The 26,689-nt window shown below is 46.8% G+C and overlaps 1 protein-coding gene and 1 long non-coding RNA gene across 2 annotated transcripts in view; one reads left to right on the forward strand and one right to left on the reverse strand.

The window, feature by feature from the left end:
• On the reverse strand, window positions 1–26,375 carry LOC147123757 (uncharacterized). Its single transcript, XR_015075009.1, has 3 exons — window positions 25,793–26,375; window positions 4,033–4,115; window positions 1–359 (listed from the first exon to the last, which is right to left on the reverse strand). It is a non-coding gene; the product is annotated as an uncharacterized LOC147123757 (long non-coding RNA).
• LOC147123754 (dedicator of cytokinesis protein 2-like) overlaps window positions 1–26,689 on the forward strand; it is a 1,461,504-nt gene that overhangs the window by 870,796 nt on the left and 564,019 nt on the right. The window lies entirely within an intron of this gene.

Consider the following 26,689-nt stretch of genomic DNA (forward strand, 5'->3'; position numbering starts at 1 on the left):
CTATTTGATATCTATTTGCACAGTAATAAACATGTTCAAACACAGTATTTAATGAATCCAGACACAAAACATAACTTCTCATTACCAGAGGCAACCAAGTGAAGAAGGTAATAATTTCATTTGTGGTCTTGATCTGGCTGCGCTTGCTCAGGGGCTGCTTTCGTTTTTGCAATTGAAAAAACAATTGCTAAGGGTGCAGTTTTTTTTCTCTCTTGTTCCTTTTATTCTGGTGTGTGTCTCGTTAAGATGTCGGCTAGTGCTGGGGGGGGGGGGGAATTGCCCTCTCAACAACATGGGGAAATGTCATCGCTGGCTTTCCGTCATGGCTGGGATTGGACGAGGGATTCTCCGCTCCAAGTCTGAATGGGGGACAAAATAAAGTTGCTCAGGAAAGTATCTTTTGATTGCTTATCGACATGAGACTCAATAAGCCTGATCATCACATTGCATCATGACTGACTGAACAGGAAGGACCCCATGAGGCAATTAGTAAATAGCCACCAGGTGTGCTGCGGAAGTCTGAACGCTGGGTTGACTAACGGCGCAGAGACAGGTTGTCAAAGTATTCATTAGGCTAAGAGAAATAAAAGACTTATTGCTTTTGTCCCCTTCAGACTCGACTATTCCAATGCTGTCCTGGCCGGCCTCCCATCTTCTATCCTCCATAACCTTGAGCTCATCCAAAGCTCGGCTGCCCGTATCCTAACTCCCGCCGAGTGCTGTTCACTCATCAAACCCCCCCCGTGCTCGTTGATCTCCGTTGGCTCCTGGTCCACCAACACCTCAAATTTATAAACTCTCATCCTCATGTTCAAATCACTCCATGGCCTCGCTCCCCCCTCCCTATCTCTGTAACTTCCTCCAGCCCTACAACCCTCCGAGAACACTGCCCTCCCCAACTCTGGCCCTTTGTGCATCCCGTACTTCCTTCGCCCCACCAGTGGCGGCCGTGCCTTTAGCCATCTATGTCTTAAGTGCTGGAATTTCCTCCTCGAACCTCTTTTCCGCTCCACCTCTCTCTCCTCCTTTAAGATGCTGCTTAAAACCTACCTTTCGAGCAAACTTTTGGTCGTCTGTCCTAATATCTCCTTATGTGGCTCGGTGTCAAATTTTGTTTGACAACGCTCCTGTGAAGCGCCTTGGGACGTTTTACTCCGTTAAAGGCACTTTATAAAAGCAATTTGTTGGTCTTGCTCCAAATCCTTCTGTGTTCCCAGTTGCCACCAGGCTCAATATCACAAACCATCTACCTCAGTTACAGTTATTCTAGGTTTCGCTTCGTTGTTACCTCACGTAGCAGCACATAAAGTTCATGCTTAACCCGATAACCTTCAAAAGGAGCATGTGGGGATTCCTTACATGGTTTTCTCAAAGCATCTAAGTGATATAACGCAGATATAAACATATGCATTTACTCATAACCCTTCGACAACCTCTTCATCAGTGACCTTCCTGAAGGCATGGCAGATTTAAATACATAATTTCTATGGCGCCTTTCACGACCTCAGGACGTCCCATCACGCTTTACAGCCAATGAGGTGCTTTAGAAATGTTGTAATGTAGGGAAACGTGGCAGCTAATTTTGCACACACAAGCCCCCACAAACAGCAACGTGATAATGACCAGATAATCTGTTTTTTTAGTGATGTTGGTTGAGGGATAAATGTTGGCCAGGATGCCGAGGATATCTCCCACCTGCTCTTCTTCGAAATAGTGGCCCTTGGGATTTTTTACGTCCACCTGAGAGGGGTGACGACAATTGCAGAAATTTGTCCGCCTCAATTCCAACTCACCATGAGTTCAAAGGTTTGCTTGTTAAAGAGTGTTGCTAAATTCCTAAATTTCATTCATAAATAAATGCCAAGAACGCTATCATCATAGAATCATAGAACAATGCAGCAGAGAAGGAGGCTCTTCGGCCCATCGTGCCTGTCATGGCTCTTGGCAAGAATTGTCCAATTAGTGCCACCCACTCCTTGATCCTTCCCCATAGCCCTGAAAATGTTTCCCCTTCAAGTATTTATTCAATTCCCTTTTGAAAGTTCCTATTGAATTAGCTTCCACCGCCCTTTCAGGCAGTGCATTTCATATTATAACAACTCACTGCGTAAATATTTTTTTACCACATGTCGCCACTGGTTCTTTTGCCAATTACCTTAAATCTGTGTCCGCTGGTTACCAATCCTTCTGCCACTGGAAATAATCTCCCCTTATTTACTCTATCAAAACCCTTCATGATTTTGAACACCTGGTAAATCTCCTCTTAAACTTCTCTGCTCTAAGGAGAATAACCCCAGATTCTCTAGCTTCTCCATGTAACTGAAGTCCCTGATCCCTGGTGCTATTCTAGAAAATCTACTCTGTGCCTTCACTAAGGCAATATCATATCCAACATAATGCTAGCCAGTTATTGGATATATAAGCGGAACATCCTTCCCTTGTGGGACTTCTTCTCGGACCCCAGTTCATTCCCAATAGATCAGTTGCAATGGGAGGGGTTTTTAACCCTATCTGCTTGGTGGAAGCCAGGTGGGTGGGCAGTTAAAATGACCGGGGTTACTTGCCCACAGTTAACTGCCATTGCCCTTCCAGTGGATAAGTAATCCAGGTCATATTAACTGCCCTGCGGCCCAGTTTATGCTGGATAGATAGGGTTAACATCTACACCACCCCCCCCCCGCCCCCGCCACCCCGTGTCTTTTTCTTCTTAAAATGTGAAACAACCTGATACAGGTCTCTTCATTCCTGTAGAGTATTCCATAATTACACAGAAGCAGCTTGCTATCTAATGCAGAATCATTTTGTCATCTCTAACCATCAGCCTCTTTCTTTGTCATAATCTTTCTTGCTTGTCTCCACTTTATTGGCCCAGATATTCCATTCGCAGGCCTCCCGCGGGCGGAGGGCTGCGATCTGGAAAAATCTGCGCCCTTACCTGAGGGCTCCCAGGAGGCGCACAGTTTCCGATGTTGGGCCGATTCAAACTGCCAGCGCACAGGGCCCACGTATCCCAGGGGCGCAGGTAGTTTGCAACGTCCCTGGGATCACGTCGGCCATGGGGAGCCAATCAAAGAAGGGAATCTCCCTTCATACATTTGACAGGAAGACCTGTCAAATATATGAATGGAGATCATAGAAGATAGGAGCAGGAGTAGGCCATTCGGCCCCTTGAGCCTGTTCCGCCATTCAATGAGATCATGGCTGATCATCCAAACTCAGTACCCTGTCCCTGCCTTCTCCCCATATCCCTTGATCCCTTTAGCCTTAAGAAATATATCTAACTCCTTCTTGAATATATTTAATGAATTGGCCTCAACTGCCCTGTGTGGTAGAGAATTCCACAGGTTCACCACCCCCAAAACATGGTAAATCTTCAAATAAATAAAACAAAAAATCACATTTTTAAAATGACTTGAAAGTACAAATAAATTAACTATTTTAAACAAAAGTTTACATTTTTGAAAAAAATAATTAAAGTTTGTTACGGGGCTAAAAATAAACTTACCTTTTTTAAAAGTATTTTTAAATGATAAATCAGTGGGAAATTTTTTAAAAACTTTTTTCAACTCTTATCCTGGTAAAAGCAGGCCTTACACCTGCTTTTACCAGGCACAAGAATTGTAAGGGTTTTCTGCGGGCGGAGGGTCTCAAAAAAGCGGAACTCTCCGCCCGCAGAGGCCCTTATCCCGCGCAGCCGGAGGATGTGTCAAGAGCTTTCTTGACAAATTGGAAATGCCGGTTTCCAGCGCATGCGCAGTGCATGCCTGAAACCGGCATTGCCGATGTCCCTACGGGCAGGTACACAGCGCGTACACTCCCGTAGGGACCGGAATATCCGGCCCATTAACACTGCATTGATTTGTTACTGCTCTTCATTCTAAACCCACCAGCTCCCTTCCTCCTTCCCCTCCCCTGAACCCTCAACACCGATCTCCCTCTTTTCCATGATCCCAAAACTATGGAACTGATCATCTGCTATTTATCTTCCCTTCTCGCAATTGTTGTAAAAATAAAACACAAGCATAGGCTCACCAAGCAGCTACTCCTTGATTCGACTCATCTTTGCTGTCACTGCCTTAATCTTGTTAGTGTACGTTGGCCCATTAGCTAGATTTCTTGATAAAGGAAAAATTAACAGTTATGATTAATTTTTTCAGGCCATAGAGTAATAAATAGCCTGCGGTCTCATTACTATTCCTCATGAATGACCAAATAAGTTCTCCAACATGAGGTTATTGCTGTAATTGCAACACCGAAGAACATTATCGGCACTCTTATGATTTGAGATTGGTAACAGACTGCCGAGCTGTGAAAATATTCTTTATGCCTGTGCTATGTGACCTTGTTATACTTCTGTCTGAGAGGGGTAGGGTTCCACCGTTTAGAAGAGATTGCTTACAACAAAATTCAAAACTTCTGCTCGACCTACTTGATGATTTATTGAACAGCTGAGGATTTACACTGTGTCCTTAATAACGCGCCTTCCTCTCACAGAAGAGACTCAACTCTGCAGTACGCCGCTGAGAGCTTTTCATTATCTCGCACTTCCGCAGCCCGCGATGAGCTTGCTCGGTTGAAGAGGGTGTAGTTCCCTAAGGTTTATTATGGCTTGCAATTTGAAAATTCTTGACCACCACCACGTCCGCAGTATAGAGGGAGAAAAACAAAACACAGCCACTTCTGGTCTAAACAGGACAACAACTTGCATTTATATAGCGCCTTTAACGAAGTAAAACATCCCAAGGCGCTTCACAGGGGAGTTATCAAACAAAATTTGACACCGAGTCACATAAGGAGATATTAAGACAAAAGCTTGGTCAAAGAGGTAGGTTTAAGGAGGAACCTAAGAACATAAGAAATAGGAGCAGGAGTAGGCCATTTGGCCCTTTGAGCCTGCTCCACCATTCAATAAAACCATGGCTAATCTTCTACCTCAACTCCACCTTCCTGCACTATCCCCATATCCCTTGATTCCCTTAGTATCTAAAAATCTATCGATCTCTGTCTTGAATATACTCAACGACTGAGCCTCCACAGCCCTCTGGGGTAGAGAATTCCGAAGATTCACAACCCTTTGAGTGAAGAAATTTAGTGAGGAGAGAGGCGGAGAGGCGGAGAGGTTTAGGGAGGAAATTCCAGAGCTTAGGGGCCTAGACAACGGAAGGCAGGGACAGTGGGAGGGGGCGGGGGGGGTGGGGGGGAAGTGTGTCACAAGTCTTCTTTCTTTATTTGCTCTTGAAACACGGGTATCACTAAAGCACGTCAGTACAGTAATCCCTCCCCAACCACAGGGGATACGTCCCTGAAAGCCCCCGTGGTTATTAATACCACGGTTGGCAAATACAGTATAAATGTTCAAATAACACAATAAAAAAGAATATGAAAGCAATAAAATCATGTTATTTACCTTAATCCTAAATTAAAAACCACGTATACGCAAAATTCACTGCCGCGGTTGGCAAAAGTTGTCGCAGAGAGGAAACCGTGTATACAGTACTTGAAATCTGCGTATGGCAAAACCGCGGTTGGGGCGGGATTCCTGTATTTATTGCCCATCGCCAGTTGCACTGATGGCATTAAAGGTCAATCACATAGTGTGGCATTGGAGTCTCCCCTTGTGGGGGAATCTAGAACGAGGGGGCATAGTCTCAGAATACGGGGTCGCCCATTTAAGACAGAGATGAGGAGGAATTTCTTCCCTCAGAGGGTCGTGAATCTTTGGAATTCTTTACCCTAGAGAGCTGTGGAAGCTGAGCCATTGAATATATTCAAGGCTGAGATAGACAGATTTTTGAGCAAAAGTGGAGTCAAGGGTTACGGGGAGCGGGCAGGAAAGTGGAGTTGAGGCCAAAACCGGATCAGCCATGATCTCATTAAATGGCGGAGCAGGCTCGAGGGGCCGAATGGCCAACTCCTGCTCCTATTTCTTATGTTATGTTCTTATGAGTCACATATAGGCCAGACCAGGTAGGGTTTCTCTTCCCTGAAGGACATGAGTGGACCAGTTGGGGTTTTACATCTTTGTTGTCGCCCATGTACACAGCAGTGGCCCTTTCCGGGCCTACACACTCCTATGTTCTTATTTTAATCGCAAAGAGGGAGAATGGCTGGAACAATCATATATCTTCATTGCCATAACAATGTCACACACAAACAGCACGATGATATTCTTGCGACTCCCAATGCCATGTTTTGGTTGAACTATTTCACAGTGTTTGCCAAAAGGTTTATCAAACTATTCTTAGTAAAAAAAAATGAGTGGACAAAAGGACACAAAACAGAACCATACAAACATACAGCACAGAAGGAGGCCATTCGGCCCATCGTACCTGTGAATCAGTTATCCAATTAAACCCACATCCTTGCTCTTTCCTCACAGCCCTGCAATTTTTAATTTTTTTAAGTAGAGATCCAACTCCCTTTCAAAAATGACTATTGAATCTGCTTCCACCACCCTTTCAGGCAGCGCATTCCAGATCATAACAACTCGCTGCGTTAAAAAAAAATTGTCCTCATCTCCCCCTTGACTTTTTTTGCCAATTATCTTAAATCTGTGTCCTCTGGTTACCGACCCACCTGCCAGTGGAAACAGTTTCTCCATATTTACTCTATCAAAACCCCTCAGAATTTGGAACCTCTATTAAATCTCCCCTTAACCCTCTGCCCTCCGCCCCCCCCCCCCCACCACACCCCCGCCACCCACCCATAAGAGTGTAATGTACAGCTCTGGTCACTGTGCCACAATGGGGACAGGTAGTGGTCATGTTACTGCAGTCACAATCTGGAGAATGTGAGCTCGCGTCCCACCGTGGCTATTTGAGAATTTGAATTTATTTGTTTTTTTAAAAACTGGAAGTAAAAGGCTGGCATCTGTAAAAAGTAAACATGAAGCTATTTGATTTTCATAAAAACCCAACTGGTTCAGAAACGTCCCTTAGGGAAGGAAACCAGCCATCCTTATCCAGTCTGGGCCTATATGTGACTCCAGTCCCCACACCAACATGGTTGACTCTTAACTGCCCTCTGGCCCAGCAAGCCACTCAGTTATATCAAAAACCGCTACAAACATATCTGGGCAACTAGGGCTGGACAATAAATGCTGGCCTTCCCAGTGACTTAATATAAGAGCAGGGAGGTTATGATGGAGCTGTACAAAACGCTGGTAAGGCCACAGCTGGAGTACTGTGTGCAGTTCTGGTCGCCACACTGTAGGAAGGATGTGATTACATTGGAGAGGGTGCAGAGGAGATTCACCAGGATGTTACCTGGGCTGGAGCGCTTCAGCTATGAAGAGAGACTGGACAGGCTGGGGTTGTTTTCCTTAGAGCAGAGAAGGCTGAGGGGGGGACCTGATTGAGGTGTACAAAATTATGAGGGGCATAGATTGGGTAGATAGGAAGGAACTTTTCCCCTTAGTAGAGGGGTCAATAACCAGGGGGCATAGTTTCAAGGTAAGGGGCAGGAGGTTTAGAGGGGATTTGAGGAAAAACTTTTTCACCCAGAGGGTGGTTGGAATCTGGAACTCACTGCCTGAAAGGGTGGTAGAGGCAGGAACCCTCACAACATTCAAGAAGCATTTAGATGAGCACTTGAAACGCCATAGCATACAAGGCTACGGACCAAGTGCTGGAAAATGGGATTAGAATAGACAGGGCTTGATGGCCGGCGCGGACACGATGGGCCGAAGGGCCTCTTTCTGTGTTGTATAACTCTATGACTGTATGACTCGCAAATCCCAAGAATGAATATTAAAAAAAAGGTTGACACTTCAGTACAGTATTGAGAGATTGCTGCGTTGTCAGAGGTACCATCCTTCAGGTAAGACATCAAAGCAAGGTTGCGTGCAAAATGACTACTGCATTTGGCTGTAAAATAACTGAAAGTTATTTGAAAGTAATTTAGTGGATATTAAAGTGCTCTGAATTATGTTGAAAACTGAAAGATGTGACAAGGTGTGTTACATTATTGCAAGTTCTTTCTCTGAGAGCCCTAATTTCAATAGCCTTAATTTTAGATTCATAGTAGATAGCTTTTTGTTAACCAAAGGTATTAAGGGATGTGGGCCAAAGGCAGGTACTGTATATGGAGTTAAGTCACAGATCAGCCATGATCTCGTTGAATGGCGGAACTGGCTCGAGGGGCTGAATGGCCTCCTCCTGTTCCTAGGTTCCTACGTTCCTTCCGATGTAACTGCCCACATTTCATCCTTAATTGGCCACAGCTTACTTATATAGCCCATAAGGATCAAGTGAGAAATTAAATGACGATATTGGTTCTGTCGGAGATGTTCTTCTGGGAATGTAGAAAAGGAAATTTTGCCACTTGCCTCATCTGTGCTACTCCAGACTCTGAAAGAAAGACTTGCATTTGTAGAGCACCTTGCTTTACAATGAAGTACTTTTTATAATCACTGCTTTAATGTAGGAAATGCAACAGCCAATTTGCGCACAGCAAGCTCCCACAAACAGCAATGTGATAATAACCAGATAATCTGTTTTAATGATGTTGGTTGAGGGATAAAATTGGCCCAGGACGCTGGGGAGGACTCCCCTGTTCTTCTTCAAAATAGAGCCACAGGATCTTTTATGTCCAGCTGAGAGAGGCAGTTTAACGTCTCATCCGAAAGACGGCATCCTCCGACAGCGCAGCCCTCCCTCACCACTGCGCTGGGAGTGTCAGCCGAGGATTTTGTGCTCAAGTCTCTGGAGTGGGACTCGAACCCACAAACTTTGGAGGCTGGCAGTGGATGGCAAAATGGTGACTTTTCCAACGCGGACGCCCCTTGACCTCACGAGCACAAAAGTTCAAATCCCTCCGGAAATAAAACCAGCTGAGGGCTAACTGAAATGATGACCGCGAGTACTGACCAGCCTACACCAGCTGACGCATAGACAAAATGAAGAATCAATCACCTAATTTGTGCTGTAAACAGATTAATTGACTCAGCTTGGTTAATGAACACAGCCCTAAAATACTCAAAAAACCACGATTTAGCACTTAGAGAATGATACAGCACAGAAGGAGGCCATTCAGCCCATCGTGCCTGTGCCGGCTCTTTGAAACAGCTGCCCAAATCCAATTATTCTCATTCCCCCGCTCTCTCCCCATAGCCCTGCAATTTTACAAGTATTTATTCAATTCCCTTTTGAAAGTTACTATTGAATCTACTTCCTCCACCCTTTCATGCAACGCATTCCAGATCACAACAACTTGCTGAGTACAATAATTTCTCCTCATCTCCCTCTGGCTCCTTTTACCAATTACCTTAAATCTGTGTCCTCTGATGACCAACCCTCCTGCCAGTGGAAACAGTTTCTCCCTATCTACTCTACCAAAACCCCTCATAATTTCCCCCTAACCTTCTGTGCTCTAAGGAGAACAGCCTCTCTAGTCTCTCCACATAACAGAAGTCCCTCATCAATGGTATCATTCTTATCTCTCTCCTCTGCACCCTCTCCAAGGCCTTGACATCCTTCCTAAAGTCTGGTGCCCAGAATTGGCCACAATACTCCAGCTGAGGCCTAACCAGTAACTTATAAAGTTTACTATCAATAACAACAACAACAACTTGTATTTATATAGCACCTTTAACGTAGTAAAATGTCCCAAGGCTTTTCACAGGAGTGTGATAAAACAAAATTTGACACCGAGCCACAACAGGAGAAACTCAGGCAGATGACCAAAAGCTTGGTTAGTGAGATAGGTTTTAAGGAGCGTCTTAAAGGAGGAAAGAGAGGTAGAGAGGCGGAGAGGTTTAGGGAGGGAATTCCAGAGCTTGGGGCCTAGGCAGCTGAAGGCACGGCCACCAATGGTGGAGCGAAGAAAATTGGGGATGCGCAAGAGGCCAGAATTGGAGGAGCGCAGAGAGCTCGGAGGGTTGTAGGGCTGGAGGAGGTTACAGAGAAGGGAGGGACGAGGCCATGTAGGGATTTGTACACAAGCATGATCATTTTTAATTCAAGTCATTGCCAATGTAGGCCAGCGAGCACATGGGGTGAACGGGATTTGCTGCAATTTAGGATATGGGCAGCAGAGCTTCACTTAGCCTTTCAGCCATCCGAGGTGGGTGAAACTTTGGCTGTAGCCGAGATTGAAGGCACTGACCGGTGATTGGCACATGTTGCAGCATCTCCTGGCTGTCTGCCAATTCTCTACCCCAGAGGGCTGTGGATGCTCAGCCATTGAGCATCGCCAAGGCTGAGAACGATCGATCTTTGGACTCTAAGGGAGTGAGGATCGGGCGGGATAGTGGAGTCGGGGTTGAAGATCAGCCATGATCTCATTGAATGGGGGAGCAGGTTCGAGAGGCCGGATGGCCTTTGCCTGCTCCTAATTCTTATGTTCTTATGATACTTGGGCCAGTGCTGTACCCAATAGGACTTTCTTGGTAAATGGAGCTGAGCTCTGTGAGCAATCTCTCTCAAAAGGTGGAAAGGGGGGAAATCTTACATACATCACGAATAAACCTTCTCTTCACATATTTTGAAAGCCTATCAGTGCAAACGCCCAAGTTCTTCCGATGGAGAAGCCTGCCTCCCAGAACGCAATGGCATTAGTACGAAACGTACCTGCCACTGCCGCCCTTCACATGGCGTGTTACATAGAATCATAGAAACAGTCAGCCCCTCGAGCCTGCTCCGCCATTTAATGAGATCATGGCTGATCATCCAAACTCAGCACCCTGTCCCTGCTTTCTCCCCATATCCCTTGATCCCTTTAGCCTTAAGAAATATATCTAACTCCTTCTTGAATATATTTAATGAATTGGCCTCAACTGCCTTCTGTGGTAGAGAATTCCACAGGTTCACCACTCTCTGGGTGAAGAAATTCCTCCTCATCTCTGTCCTAAATGGCTTACCCCTTATCCTTAGACTGTGACCCCTGGTTCTGAACTCCCCCGCCATCGGGAACATCCTTCTTCCATCTAGTCTGTCCAGTCCTGTTAGAATTTTAGAAGTTTCAATGAGATCCCCTCTCATTCTTCTATACTCCAGTGAGTATAAGCCCAATCGACCCAACCTCTCCTCATACGTCATTCCTGCCATCCCAGGTATCAGTCTGGTGAATCTTCACTGCACTCCCTCCATGGCAAGAACATCCTTCCTCAGATAAGCGACCAAAACTGCACACAATACTCAAGGTGTGGTCTCACCAAGGCCCTGTACAACTGCAGCAAGACATCCTTGTTCTTGTACTCGAATCCTCTTGCTATGAAGGCCAACATACCATTTGGCTTCTTAACCACCTGCTGCACCTGCATACTTACCTTCAGCGACTGGTGCACAAGGATACACAGGTCTCGTTGCACGTCCCCTTCTCCCAATCTATTGCCATTTAGATAATAATCTGCCTTCCTGTTTTTGCCACCAAATTGGATAACCTCGCATTTATCCACATGATACTGCATCTGCCATACATCTGCCCAATCACCCAACTTGTCCAAATCATACTGGAGTTTCTCGGCATCCTCCTCACAGCACACATGCCCACCCAGCTTTGTGTCGTCTGCAAACTTGGAGATATTACATCTAGTTCCCTCGTCTAGATCATTAATATATATTGTGAATAGCTGGGGTCCTAGCACCGATCCTTGCGGTACCCCACTAGTCACTGCCTTCCACTCAGAAAAAGACCCGTTTATTCCAACTCTTTGCTTCCTGTCTGCCAGCCAGTTCTCTACCCAAGTCAGTACCTTGCCCCCAATCCCATGTGCTTTAACTTTACACGTTAAAGCGGCTATCATAAGTAAAAGTTGTTGTTGTTGTTGTTTCTACTTCTCATCCCACTTTCAAAAGGAGAGAAAGAGAGACAACGGACTTCCTTAACGCAACGCCTGCAGACACCGCCCACAATTTCTTCCCTCGTTCCTGCTCGGTCTCCTCTGCTGCTCCTGTAAACCACGTTAGGATGCTTTGTTAAGCGAAAGTTGCTCATTATATAAAGGCATACTGTGGGTTTGCCAATGTCCTCATTGCGTAGCACCTTGTGACCAACAGCTTAAAGTCATCCATCTCAGTTGAGGCAAGTAACGAACTGATGCCACGCACTCCCTCCAAGCTGGGAAAGAGCATTACCAGTCCTGTAATGCCTCGCTGAACAGCGACAACCAGACAAGAAAGAAATATTTGCATTTATATTGCATCTAATCACATCATAACTATCTAACAGCGCTCAGACAGAGGGACCTGGGAGTTAATGTGCATAGGTCCCTGAAGGTGGCGGGTCATATTGAGAGAGTGGTTAACAAAGCATATGGGATCTTGGGCTTCATAAATAGAGATATTGAGTACACAAGCAGAGAAGTTATGCTGATCCTTTCTAAAGTGCTGGTTAGGCCACAACTGGATTATTGTGTCCAGTTCTGGTCATCACACTTTAGGAAGGATGTGAAGGTCCTTGGGAAGGTGCAGAGGAGATTTACCAGAATGGTTCCGGAGATGGGGGATCTTAGGTACAAAGGACAGGTTGGAGAAGCTGGATTTGTTTTCATTAGAGCAAAGGAGGTTGAGGGGTGATTTGATAGAGGTGTACAAGATTATGACAGGTATGGATAGGATAGACGGGGAAAAGCCATTCCCACTAGTTGATGGTACAAGGACTAAGGGACACAGATTTAAGGTTTTGGGCAAGAGATGCAGGGGGGCTGTGAGGAAAAACCTTTTTTACGCAGCGAGTGGTGAGGACCTGGAACTCGCTGCCGAGGGAAGTGGTGGAAGCGGAGACACTCAATGTTTTCAAGGGGTGACTGGATAGGCACTTGAGGTAAATAAACGTGCAGGGCTACGGGGATAGAGCGGGGGAATGGGACTGACTGGATTGCTCCACAGAGAGTCGGCACGGACTCGATGGGCCGAATGGCCTCTTTCTGTGCCGTTATGACTCTATGGTTTGGAGAGTATTGACTGTTACCAGGGCAAACTTGATGTACTGGTATGACATCGTAGGAGGTCGCTTGTCTCTTCTCATGGGGCGTTAACGAAGATAGTTAACGAAGGCAGTTAACCAGCAGGAAAAATACTTTTAAAAAGCAGAAAACAAATCAATGGGAGGAATATGACGAAGATTAATGTTACACGCAGCAATACTAATGATTATTTTTTTTTACCATGGTCCTAATTTCAAAAATGATTTCCCGTCAGAACAAATGATAAATTCAGACAATGACAGCAGCGTAACTGCCCCATGAACAGGCCCTGTCAGTTCCTCCCACCCCTTCCACCCCCACCCTGTCCCCTCGTTGGCTAGGACCCCGAGGCAGGATCAAGAAGAAGCGAGGACTTCTTTTAATTACAAGACAGTGACCATCCAACCTCACGGATCGAATCGCCCAGCACATTAATCATCGCTTCTCCTCGCAATCCCTGGCTCCTACAGCACTTTCTTTTTGTCTTTCCAAGGAAGTTAATAAACAACAATTCTTACCCATGAGTGCCCAGGTGGGCCTGTCAAGCCACATCACGCCTTCAACAAGCAGATGCAATTCCCAACTCCCAGTTTAATAAACACATCAAGCAAAACGTAGCATCTGAGAGTTTTTTTTAAAATTAATTTGAGTCCAGGAAGATCTGAACAAACATGCTACATTAACGACAATCTGAGGCCCAAGTGCCTCAGTAAGAAAGAAAGACTTGCATTTATATAACGCCTTTCGTGACCTCAGGACAACCCAAAGCGCTTTACAGCCAATGAAGAACTTTTTGAAGTGTAGTCACTGTTGCAATGTGGGAAACACGGCAGCCAATTGCGCACAGCAAGATCCCACAAACAGCAAGATCCCACAAACAGCAATGTGATAATGACCAGATAATCTGTTTTTTTAATGTTGATTAAGGGATAAATATTGGCCAGGACACCGCGGATAACTCCCCTGCTCTTCTTCAAAATAGTGCCATGTCCACCTGAGAGAGCAGACGGGGCCTCGGTTTAACATCTTATCCGACAGGGCAGCACCCCCTCAGTACTGCACTGGAGCATCAGCCTAGATTTTTGTGCTCAAGTCTCTGGAGTGAGATTTCAACCTACACCCTTCTGACTCAGAGGTGAGAGTGCTCCCCACTGAGCCATGGTGGAAAGAGGCCACAAACAGGTAGAGGCCCCCCTGCCTAGTGTGGTAGCAGGACATGCAGATGAAGAGAATCTCAGTATAGTCTACCCTGAGTTGGTTGATCACAACTGGACCAGTGTTAGGAGGGGAGATTAAAATTAGAGCTGGGCCATTCAGGGGGTGATGTCAGGAAGCACTCCTTCACACAAAGGGTAGTGGAAACCTGGAACTCTCTCCCCCAAAAAGCTACTGAGGCTGGGGGGTGAACTGAAACCTTCAAAGTTGAGATTGAGAGATTTTTGTTGGGTAAGGGTATTAAGGGTTACAGAACCCAGGGGGGTGGATGGATTTAGGATACAGATCTAATTGAATGGCGGAATAGGCTCTAGTGGATCTGACTGGCCAGCTCCTATTCCTATGTTCCTACAATTGACCTCAATGTCGTGGGGACTAAAGAAAGGAAACATGGGACAGGGTGTCCCATTCCCTGCTGGATAGAGGAAGCGTGCAGATGCTTGGCTGTGATGGTGCCTCTGTCAGCATAGCCTGCCAACACTTGCTGGCTGGACTCACATGGCTGAAGTCCCAAGGGGCTGCAGAGCTATGGAACGATAAATTAGAAGCAGGCCATATCAATCAGGCAGAAACTGTGAAGCTCCGCTGCTAGTGTGGAGCCTTGCTAAACACCAGTGCAGGGCGCCATTGCGTTGCGGATTGGCTATGATAAAAATTGACCCTTAGTGTTAGGGGGATTAAATACGTGGGGTTACGGGGATAGGGTGGGATATGTGTTGGTGTAGGGGTTACGGGGATCGGGTGGGATATGTGTCAGTGCAGGCTCGATGGGCCGAAATGGCCTCTATCTGTACTGTGAGGTTTCTGTGATTCTGTGAATTGCCGCCCGTGCCCCTGTCTTAGTGATGCTCCACACTGCCACCGGAGCCTCCTAACTTCAACAGCAGCAACAACTTGCATTTATATAGCGCCTTTAACGTAGTAAAAAGCCCCAAGGCTCTTCACGGGAGCGTTACTTGACACTGAGCCACGTAAGGAGAAACATAGAAACATAGAAGATATGAGCAGGAGTAGGCTGACGTAAGAAAACTACTGGGCACTTGGTCTAAGCGTTAAACAAAGCATTAAACAACTGTTTTACAACATGGAGGTCTAGTTGTGTCCTTCACGAGTTCCTGTTAAGAATGTCCTGCGCAAGCTGGGCCAGTGCCCAAGTATTTATACTCTCCCTGGACAGCGCCACCCGCAGGCCGCTCAGTATTATTTCATAAGTCTTTCTTTCATGAATGTCTGATTCATGTCATAGGCCATTCCGCCCCTCGAGCCTGCTCCACCATTTAATGAGATCATGGCTGATCATCCAAATTCAGTACCCTGTGCCTGCTTTCTCCCCATATCCCTTGATCCGTTTAGCCTTAAGAAATATATCTAACTCCTTCTTGAATATATTTAATGAATTGGCCTCAATTGCCTTTTGTGGTCGAGAATTCCACAGGTTCACCACTCCCTGGGTGAAGAAATTCCTCCTCATCTCTGTCCTAAATGGCTTACCCCTTATCTTTAGACTGTAACTCCTGGTTCTGGACTCCCACGCCATCCTGCATCTAGTCTGTCTAGTCCTGTTAGAATTTTATAAGTTTCAATGAGATCCCCTCTCATTATTCTAAACCCCAGCGAATATAAGCCTAATCGACCCAATCTCTCCTCGTCATTCCTGCCATCCCAGGTATCAGCCTGGTGAATCTTCGCTGCACTCCCTCCATGGCAAGAACATCCTTTCTCAGATAAGGAGATATTGGGACGGATGGCCAAAAGCTTGGTCAAAGAGGTAGGCTTTAAGGAGCATCTTACAGGAGGAGAGAGAGGTAGAGAGACGGAGAGGTTTAGGGAGAGAATTTCAGAGCCCAGGCCCTAGGTAGCCAATGGTGGGGCAAAGGAAACCAGGGATGCGCAAGAGGCCAGAATTGGAGGAGCGCAGAGATCTCGGAGGGCTTAGGGCTGGTGGCGGTTACAGAGATAGGGAGGGGGCGAGGCCATGGAGGGATTTGAAAACAAAGATGAGAATTTTTAAATCGAGGCGTTGCCGATGTAGGTCCGTGCGGACAGGGGGTGATGGGTGAACCAGACTTGGTGCGAGTTAGGACACGAGCAGTAGAGTTTGGATGGGCTCAAGTTTATGGAGGGTAGAAGATGGGAGGTCGGCCAGGAGAGTGTTGGAATAGTCAAGTCCAGAGGAAACAAGGGCACGGATGACTTCTGCCCTTGCGTTTATGTTGCAGATAGTTCCAGCCGACTCGCTGACAAAAAAAATCCCCGAGTGGATGGCAGCTCCAATCCCCGCAACCGTTTCATCAGTTTAATGTTCATTTTTTTATCTGTGTTTCCCACACGCAAAGGGGGTTTATGTTAGCAAGTGGCACTTATCTTACAGTCGGATGCCTCGGCCCGCTATGCTGAGCACTAATATAGCCGCGTCTGTCCTTCTCTATCATCACAGTTACCAGAAAATTGTTATAATAATTAAGAAATTATGCCCCATGTCATCCCTCCATAATTAATCTTATTTCACTGTAACTGCTAGCGTCTCATGGAGTAAGTGCTCGCCTAACAACACTTCAGCTGAAAAGGCAGGCTTTTCTTTTCCTTTTTATCTTGGTGTTCCTGCACAAGTACATGTTCAAGAGCAGCAAGCGAGACTGCAGGAAGCTCTTCTTCTGTGGTCTTATTTTTTTATGCTCATCAAGGTGAGGGATTTGGGGAATGGAACTGTTCTCACTTCAGATACTCCCCTCCCCTCGTGTCCACCTCAAATAATCCCAGGTCAGGCATAGAAAGACAAAAAGGAAGGGTTGCATTGATACAGCACCTCTCACGACCTCAGGAGGCTCCAAAGAGCTTTACGACCAATGGAGTACATGTTAAGTGTAGTCACTGTTGTAATGTAGGAAACGCGGCAACCAATTTGCACACAGCAAGCTCCCACAAACAGCAATGGGTTAATGACCAGATAATCTATATTTCCTAATGAAGAATAAGGAGGCCACCTACATACACCTTGGAAAATAGGTGTCATCTAACCCCATCAACATAATCTTCTATTCCTTTATCCCTCATGTGCTTATCCAGCTTCCCCTTAAATGCATCTATACTATTCACCTCAACTTCTCCCTGTGGTAATGGGTTCCACCTTCGAACCACTCTGTGCAAAGAAGTTTCTCCTGAATTCCCGATTGGATTTATTAGTGACGATCTTATATTGATGGCCCCTAGTTCTGGTCTCGCCTGCAAGTGGAAACATCTTCTCTACGTCTACCCTATCGAACCCTTTCATAATCTCGAAGACCTCTATCAGGTCACCCCTCAGTCTTCTCTTTTTTAGAGAAAATAGCCCCAGCCTGACCAATCTTTCTTGATAGGTATAACCTCTCAGTTCTGGTATTATACTGGTAAATCTTTTTTGCACCTTCTCCAGTGCCTTTATATCCTTTCTATAATACGGAGACCAGGACTGTTCCCAGTACTCCAAGTGTGGTCCAATCAAGGTTCTATACAGGTTTAACACAACTTCTCTGCTTTTCAAAACTATCCCTCCAGAAATGAACCCGTGACTTTGCTTTTTTATGGCCTTATTAACCCACTTTTAGTGATTTGTGTATCTGTGCCCCCAGATCCCTCTGTTCCTCTACCCCATTTAGACACTTCTTTTCCAAAGAGTATGTGACCTCCTTATTCTTCCTACTAAAATGTATTACCTCACACTTATCTATATTGAAGTTAACTTGCCAATTACATGCCCATTCTGCAAGTTTATTAATATCTTCCTGTACTTTGTCGCAGACTTCCTCTGTATTAACTACACCCCCCAATTTGGTGTCTTCTGCAAATTTTGAGTACTGTTGAGTTCTGTCACATGGAAACCCACCGAAAATAGGCAATGCTGTTGTCAACTCACTCCTACTGTTCTTTCCTCTCCTGAAAGTACTGTGGATCCACAAAGACTAGCCTTCTCTCTCCCTACACACCAGGAGCCCAGGCGAGACAAAGAAAAACAGTTCAAAACTCAAGCCAATTGTCAAAAAGAAAGATGGAAAATTCCTCTCTGACCACTTTAGGTCATCCAAACTAGTCCAAAAGATCACATTGACCCTGACTTATATTACTGGGCAACTACCTCTTGTACGGGGAAATCTCCGCACCAACCAGGAAAGAAAGAAAGACTTGCATTTCTACAGCGTCTTACATGACCTCAGGACGTCCCAAAGCGCTTTACAGCCAATGACTTTACTTTGAAGTGTAGCCACTGTTGTAATGTAGGAAACATGGCAGTAAATTTGCGCACAGCAAGGTCCCACAAACAGCCATGTGATAATGACCGGATAATCTGTTTTTTTAGCGCTGTTGGTTGAGGGATAAATATTGGCCAGGACACTGGGGAGAACTCCCCTGCTCTTCTTCCGAATAGTGCCATGGGGTGTTTTACATCCGCCTGAGAGGGGCAGGCGGGTGCCTCGGTTTAACGTCTCATCCGAAAGATGGAAGCATTTGGGCTGTTTTGCCCACAGAGCCAAGCACGAGGTCGGGACACAAACAAGGGGACCTCAAAATGTCAAAAAAAAACACACACACACTCAAAACAGCCCAGCATATTTCATAACTGCTGCTGAGGTGGAGAGACAGCTGCACGCGTGGATTAAACAATTGGCGCAGAGTCCGGGATCAATCAAAAAAAATCCTTTCGCAGATGCTGAAGCTTGCATCTCATTTGCTCAGCCAAGCACAGTGCTCATTAACTAGAGAAAACGAAATGATTTAATAACCACCCTCGCAAACACCCCGCAACCGCACGTCCCTCGGCTGAAAGCAAGCAAGCTCTCTGAGGAGCCACCTACAAAGTTGGTGTCAGCTAGGCTTGAGGCCTGTGTAGAATGCCATTTGTTTTCACTCATCGAAAGGAATTTAAAGTAGATCTGAGCAAGGAAGGAGGGGAAGGAGAGGAACAGTTCAACCTTGGCCCGCTTCATTAGATCCAGTCTATATCTGGAGCAGCCTGGGATTGTTCTCCTTAGAGCAGAGAAGGTTAAGGGAAGATTTAATAGAGGCATTCAAAATTATGAGGTGTTTTGACAGAGTACAGGAAACTTTGGTTTATCCAGAGGTTGTATGTCCGGAATACTTGATCTAATGGCAAAAATCAGGAGCCATTTTCTATAAGTTTTTTTAGTTCTCGTTCCTTTTTTTCCCAGTCAGGCACTGCAAGGTCTGTAGCTATAGCAACAGCTTCAGCTAGAGACGCTTGCAGTTGCAGCCGACTCTTTAGAAGCTGTTGCTAAGCAACAGTGTTTGTTGTCAGATACGGAGATGAAAACCTCCGTATGCTTCAACATTAACTTTGTATGTCCGGCAGTTTTGATAGATCGGCAACACGCCGGTCCCGTCGGTGCCGGATATCACAACGTTTCCTGTACATATGGAGAAACTGGTTCCACTGGCAGGAGAGTTGGTAACCAAAGGACACAGATTTAAGATAATCGGCAAAAAGACAGAGGGGAGATGAGAATTTTTTTTACTCACAGAAGGCAGTGGAGGCCAATTCATTAAATATATTCAAGAAGGAGTTAGATATATTTCTTAAGGCTAAAGGGATCAAGGGATATGGGAAGAAAGCAGGGGCAGGGTACTGAGTTTGGATGATCAGCCATGATCTCATTGAATGGCGGAGCAGGCTCGAGGGGCCGAATGGCCTACTCCTGCTCCTATCTTCTATGTTTCTATGTTTCTATATTGTGATCTGGAACACGCTGCCCAAAAAGATGGTGGATGCAGATTCAATAGTAACTTTCAAAAGGGAATTGGATAAATACTTAAAAGAGAAAATCAATGGGCTATGGGGAAAGAGCAGGGGGGAGTGGGACTAATTGGATTGTTCTTTCAAAGATTCAGCTCAGGCACGATGGGCCGAATGGCCTCCTTCTGTGCTGTATGATTCTATGATTCAGTCTGACTGATCTTCCTTTATCCTGCAGTCCTAGACATAGATATAGAATTTACTATTAGCCAGTGCTCACCCGGTGACTCGATTGACAAGTCTGCTGGCCAAACAGACCAGGAATAACCCTGGGGTGGGGAGGGGGGTGGGGTGCAATTGCTGATCTACGCTGATTTAGTTGCTCTCTGCTGAGGTGGTAGTCAGTGTTTACAATGGCCTGACTGGCCATGGGTTAGGGAGGGTGAAATTTGTCAGGGTTCCCACTCCGGATCGCTGTGCAGAACGTTGTCATGTGTCGGCGGGATTATGTTTAGTTCAAGCAGCTCATTACCAAGCGATACTGGTCTCAGATTGGTACTGTGATCTCTGCGCTCCTCCAATTCTGGCCTCTTGCGCATCCCCGATTTTAATCGCTCCACCGTTGCCGGCCGTGCCTTCAGCCACCTGGGCCCTAAGCTCTGGAATTCCCTCCCTAAATCTCTCCGCCCCTCCAACTCTCTCTCCTCCTTTAAGACGGTCCTTAAAACCTGCCTCTTTGACCAAGCTTTTGGTCACCTGTCCTAATATCTCCTCATGTGGCTCAGTGTTAAATATTGTCTGATAATCACCCCTGTGAAGCACCTTGGGACGTTTTACTGTGTTAAAGGTGCTATATAAATGCAAGTTGTTGTTGTTGTATAGCCAAGGGCCTAGAAATTCAGTTTGGGGCGGCCAGCTTGCTCGCGCCCAGAAAGTACTGCTGCGCGCGGAGCCACTTGCGCCCGCCGGAAATTCAGTTTCAGCGCCCCAACTCGAAGACGGCCGCTATTCAAGGGTTTCGGCGCCCCCGCTTGGGGCGCTGAAACTGAATATCGGCGCGCTAGGTGCCGCAGCGCCACCCGCTGTGGAGCGGCAGGCTGCGGTACTGCAGGCCTTCCTCCCTCTCTTAAGGGGGAGGTGCCTGCAACAGCGAGATCACCGTTCGCTAGTGCCGGCAAATGAGCCCGGCACCACGGAGAAGTGCCGGGCTCCCGGAAAACAGCCGGCAATGCCGCGGGGGGGGGGGTGGAGGAGGCCGGGGAAGGAGGTGCGGGCAGGCGGCCGCCGAAAAAGCGGCCGACCGCACCTCCGCCTTAACTCGCCCCACTAACGCTACAGGACGGCCCCGTTTTCTGATCGCTGTTTGCGGCCACTGCGGAAGAGGCGGCCGCAACTAAATATGGTGGTCGGGCCGGTAGCGGGGCACTGCGCACACTGATGACGTCATCGGTGGCGTCGCAGCGCTACTGGCTAACGCAGCGCTGAATATCGGCGAAAGCTCAGCAAGTGGCGCAAAAGCCCTCTTTCAACTTTATTGTCATTGTACAATGCACAAGTACATGAACAACGAAATGTGATCTTGCAAGCTCCCATGAGTCCAGTACAAATAACATTAACATTAAACGTAAATAGCACCGTCCTGGGAGAAGCAAAGCCGCTGGGTCTGTGCGCGCCGCCATTCCATTTCCACCATTCCTCCTGTCCGACAATCTTCAGCCCAACGCCCGGGCCTGCTCACCAGCCGCCCCTCCCGGGGCTCTTTCCGTGACCTTCTCACCAACCGCCCCTCCTCGGGGCTCCTTCCGTGACCTTCTGCACCTGGTCTTCCCTGATGGTCACCCCTCCAGGTACTAACCAGGCCTGGCTCTGCTTAGCCCTAGTCCCAGGAACAGGGCGAAAACTGGGCGCAAAGCCTACTGAATTTCTAGCCCAAGGAATTTTACCCCAACATGAGCTAGCGCCTTCAAGATAGGAAAAGAACGAGTTAGTGTTATGATTAGGAGGATTACAATCAAACAGCTTTTTTATTACCAAAAAATCCATGCTGAAGTACATAGAATTACAATATAAAGACAAAATTTGACACCGATTACTCATTGATTGCTCATTTAAATGTTTTCAAGACATTCCTCCCTGCGCCCGCATCCCCCCCAGGCCCAGGAGACTCCCTCAAGTCAGAAGGCTGTGGATTCAAGCCCCACCAGAGACTTGAACACAAAATCCAAGCTAACCCTGCAGTACAGTACTGAGGGAATGTTGCACTGCCTGGCCTCTCGGGTGGCTGTGAAAGATCCCATGGTGCTCTTTTGAAGAAGATCAGGGGAGTTCTCCCGGTGTCCTGGCCAGTATTTATCCCTCAACCAACACTTAAAAAACAGATTATCCGGTCATTATCGCATTGCTGTTTGTGGGAGCTTGCTGTGCGCGAATTGGCTGCCGCGTTTCCTACATTAGGTTAATTCCAGTGATGAGGGGTTTGACTTATGAGGAAAGGTTGAGCAGGTTGGGCCAAAATTCATTGGAATTTAGAAGAATGAGAGGTGATCTTATTGAAACATATAAGATACTGAGGGGGCTCGACAGGGTAGATGCAGAGAGGATGTTTCCCCTCGTGGGGAAATCTAGAACTCGGGGGCACAGTCTCAGAATCAAGGGTCGCCCTTTTAGAACTGAGATGAGGAGGAACTTCTTCTCTCAGAGGGTCGTAAATTTGTGGAATTCTCTGCCCCAGAGAGCCGTGGAAGCTGGGTCATTAAATACATTTAAAGACGAGATAGACAAATTTTTTCAAGATAAGGGAGTGAAGGGTTATGGGGAGTGGGCTGGGAAGTGGCTTTGAGCACAAGATCAGCCATGATCTTATTGAATGGCGGAGCAGGCTCGAGGGGCCCAAGTGGCCGATTCCTGCTCCTATTTCTTATGTTCTTATTACAACAGTGACTACACTTCAAATGTACTTCTTTGGTTGTAAAGCTCTTTGGGACGTCCTGACGTCATGAAGGAGGCTATATAAATGCAAGTCTTTTTTTTCAAGGGGGCTATTATTGCACGAGCTATGCAAATATTCATAAGTGCAGAGTTATCTATTCCAAGTTGCTTGCCTCGGTCTCCCCTGCCCTCGGAATCTACAAACACAGTTGGAGGGAGGACAGTGCTGACCAGTAAACGATTGCTTCATTTTGCCTCCAGTAAGATTTTCGCGGCCCCTCGGATCACCCTCACCACGGGTAAACAGCCTGACACACAGCTTTTCCTTGCGTTGCCCTGGCGATGTGCTTCAGAAGAGCTCTGCTGCGACATTTAGCTTTCTGCGCTGTCTATTAATGTTATCATTATTATTACCTCTTAACGTGCTCAGGCATGGTTGCTGAATTGGTGCTAATTAGTGCTGAGTTTTAGGGGTGAGTGAGCAGGCAAAAGCTTTAGATGTTTAAATCTGGTTTGAATCAAACTGACATGACTCGCGCAGCCGGAAATGGCCGAATGTCTCTCCCCTTGCCCCAGCGCCACAAGGATTTCTAGCAAAGTAACATTTCCTCCACTAACCTTAATCCATCACCTCAAGCCAGGAATTCAGTACTTTTGGGACTCCTTTGCTCCCTCCTTTTTTTTCTTCCTGTTCCCATGGCCGGGGAGGCGGGGGGCGCGCAGGAGTGTGTGGAATGGGTGGCGAGGGAATGGAGTTTGTGGTGGGGGCAGAAGCCAATGGCTTTGGCCTGCCCAATGTTTAACTGGACGAAATTGCGGCTCATCCAGGGCTGGACCACACCTTGGTGAGACAACACCTTGAGTATTGTGTGCAGTTTTGGTCGCCTTATCTGAGGAAGGATGTTCTTGCCATGGAGGGAGTACAGCGAAGATTCACCAGACTGATACCTGGGATGGCAGGAATGACGTATGAGGAGAGATTGGGTCGATTGGGCTTATACTCGCTGGAGTTTAGAAGAATGAGAGGGGATCTCATTGAAACTTATAAAATTCTAACAGGACTAGACAGACTAGATGCAGGAAGGCTGTTCCCGATGGCGGGGGAGTCCAGAACCAGGGGTCACAGTCTAAAGATAAGGGGTAAGCCATTTAGGACAGAGATGAGGAGGAATTTCTTCACCCAGAGAGTGGTGAACCTGTGGAATTCTCTACCAGAGAAGGCAGTTGAGGCCAATTCATTAAATATATTCAAGAAGGAGTTAGATATATTTTTTAAGGCTAAAGGGAGCAAGGGATATGGGGAGCAGGCAGGGACAGGGTGCTGAATTTGGATGATCAGCCATGATCTCATTGAATGGCGGAGCAGGCTCGAGGGGCCGAATGGCCTAATCCTGCTCCTATCTTCTATGTTTCTATGTTTCTATGGATGTCAGAAATGCAGTGTGATAAGTCAGAGGCAGTGGAGGGGTGGAGAGATTGGGTGTCATGAGCGTACATGTGTCATCTAACCTCATGTCTTTGGGTGATGTCACTGAAGGGGCAGCATTTAGATGAGAAATAGGAGGATGGGATTGGGGGGGATGGGAACTCCAGGGGAACGGTGCAGGGATGGGAAGAGAAGACATTGCCAGAGATTCTCTGGCTCGGATTCGACAGGTAAGAGTGGAACCAGGCAAGGGCCGTCCCACTCAGCTGGACAACGGGGGAGGGGAGATGCACGGGAGGAGGATGCTGTAGTCGGCCATATCAAAAGGCTGCAGAGAAGTGGCAAAGAATGAGGTGGGATTGTGCACCATGGTCACAGTTACAGAGGATTTCATCGAAGGCTTTGATTAGTGCCATTTCAGTGCTGTAGCGAGGCGGAAGCTGGATTAGAGAGGATCAAAAAATGGAGTTCAAAACATACCATGTCAACGGGTTTTCCTACAACAGCAACCTGCATTTATATAGCGCTTTTAACGCAGCAAAATGTGCAACGCGTTTCTTAGCAGCGTTATCAAACACAATTTGACACCGCGCCACATAAGGAACTATTAGGACATGTGACTGAAAGTTGGACAAAGAGGTAGGTTTTAAGAAGCGCCTTAAAGGAGGAGAGAGAGGTGGAGAGGTTTAAGGAGGGCATTCCAGAGCTTAGGGCCCAGGCAGCTGAAGGTGTCTAGAACGAGAGGTCACAGTCTCAGGATACGGGTTAGGACATTTGGGACTGAGATGAGGAGACATTTCTTCACTCAAAGGGTGGTGAACCTGTGGAATTCTCTACCACAGAAGGCTGTGGAGGCCAAGTCACTGAATATATTTAAGAAGGAGATAGATTTCTAGACGCAAAAAGGCATCGAGGGGTATGGGTAGAGAGCGGGAATATGGTATTGGGATAGAGGATCAGCCATGATCATATTGAATGGAGGAGCAGGCTCGAAGGGCCGAATGGCCTACTCCTGCTCCTATTTTCCGATGTTTCTATGTTTCTATGGCACGGCTGCCAGTTGTGGAATGATGAAAATCGGGGGTGCGCAAGAGGCCAAGAATTGGAGGAGCGCAGAGATGTGCACAACCGGTTTGATTCAGGCGGTCACTTTGGGTGACAAAAAGTCACTTGATTCAATCTCGCATGAGGTGCTCTTCTGGGGGCGGGGAGGGGGTGGGTGGTCAACTGGGAAGTTGAGGGGGGTCACACCCCGATTTTTTGGTCTCCGTTCCACCCGTTTCGTGCTCGAGAAACGGGCGCCTCGCTGACCTTTAAACCTAAATGCTGTGCTCCGTTTCTGGAGCGGGCCTTGAGCGCGCGAGCTTCTGATTCAGAACTAAGCTAAACCGACGCATTTAAAAAAAAGTGCAAGCAGCAGAATTTTATATTCCTATAAAAAAGGCATTGCAGCACCAGCTACCATACCACTCTCCTATAAATTTCTACAGCCTTAAATAAATAAAGTTAATGTCACGTCACCCATGCGACAAAGGGACTGTCGAGCTGCAGCTAGCTGTCAGAGGAAAGGGGACGTAAAATACGAGAGTCATACCAAGTGGAAAGAAGAGGCTCGTCTTGCTCAGCTTCCTTTCATTCAAAGGACTCCGGGCGAACTTTTCATTCACCGCTGCATCCTGCTACTGTTTATGGCCGGGATTGTTCAGTTCCCCCCACCCCCATCGAGCGCGGCCGATGGAGACGTCTTTATCTCTGAGAAATTATCCAGATGAATGATAAAAATGTTTCAAGAGGGTTTAACGAGACTGGGAGTATTTCTCTCTCGTGAGCCGGAGAAGGTTGCGGTAAATTTACTGCACCTTAAAAACTAACATGCAAATCAGACAACTCTTTCCTGCGCTATTTATTTATTGAAAGCTGATTTATTTTTGGAACTGAAATATTACGGCTCCACACTGATTAAGAAGCCGTAGAGTCTGTCTTCATTTTTCAGCCTGGGTCGGCACGCCTTGTGTTGTCATCGAGTCCAGAAGAAGGCTGGGTCGTTCGGCTGCAGGATTTAGCTTTAAAATGCCACGTGTTGCCGCCTTCAGTTTGACTGCGGAATACTTTGCAAAGCAATTTTATTTTACCTGTTATCTGTCAATCGCTTCCTCACTCCTCAATGCGATACTGAGGGAGTGCTGCATTGTCGGAGGTGCCGTCTTTCAGATGAGACGCTAAACCGAGAGTCTGCCCTCTCAGGTGGACGTAAAAGATCCAATGGCACTATTTCGAAGAAGAGCAGGGGGAGTTCTCCCCGGGGTCCTGGGCCAATATTTATCCCTCAACCAACATCACTAAAAAGCAGATTATCTGGCCATTTTTACATGGCTGCTTGCTGTGCGCAATAAGCTGCCGTGTTTCCTACATTACAACAGTGACTACACTTCAAAAAGTACTTAATTGGCTGTAAAGCACTTTGAGACGTCCTGAGGTTGTGAAAAACGCC

This window comes from Somniosus microcephalus, chromosome 2 (assembly GCF_052327205.1).
Source record: "Somniosus microcephalus isolate GS21.2 chromosome 2, FLI_Smic_1.0, whole genome shotgun sequence".
In the NCBI taxonomy this organism is placed as follows: domain Eukaryota; kingdom Metazoa; phylum Chordata; class Chondrichthyes; order Squaliformes; family Somniosidae; genus Somniosus; species Somniosus microcephalus.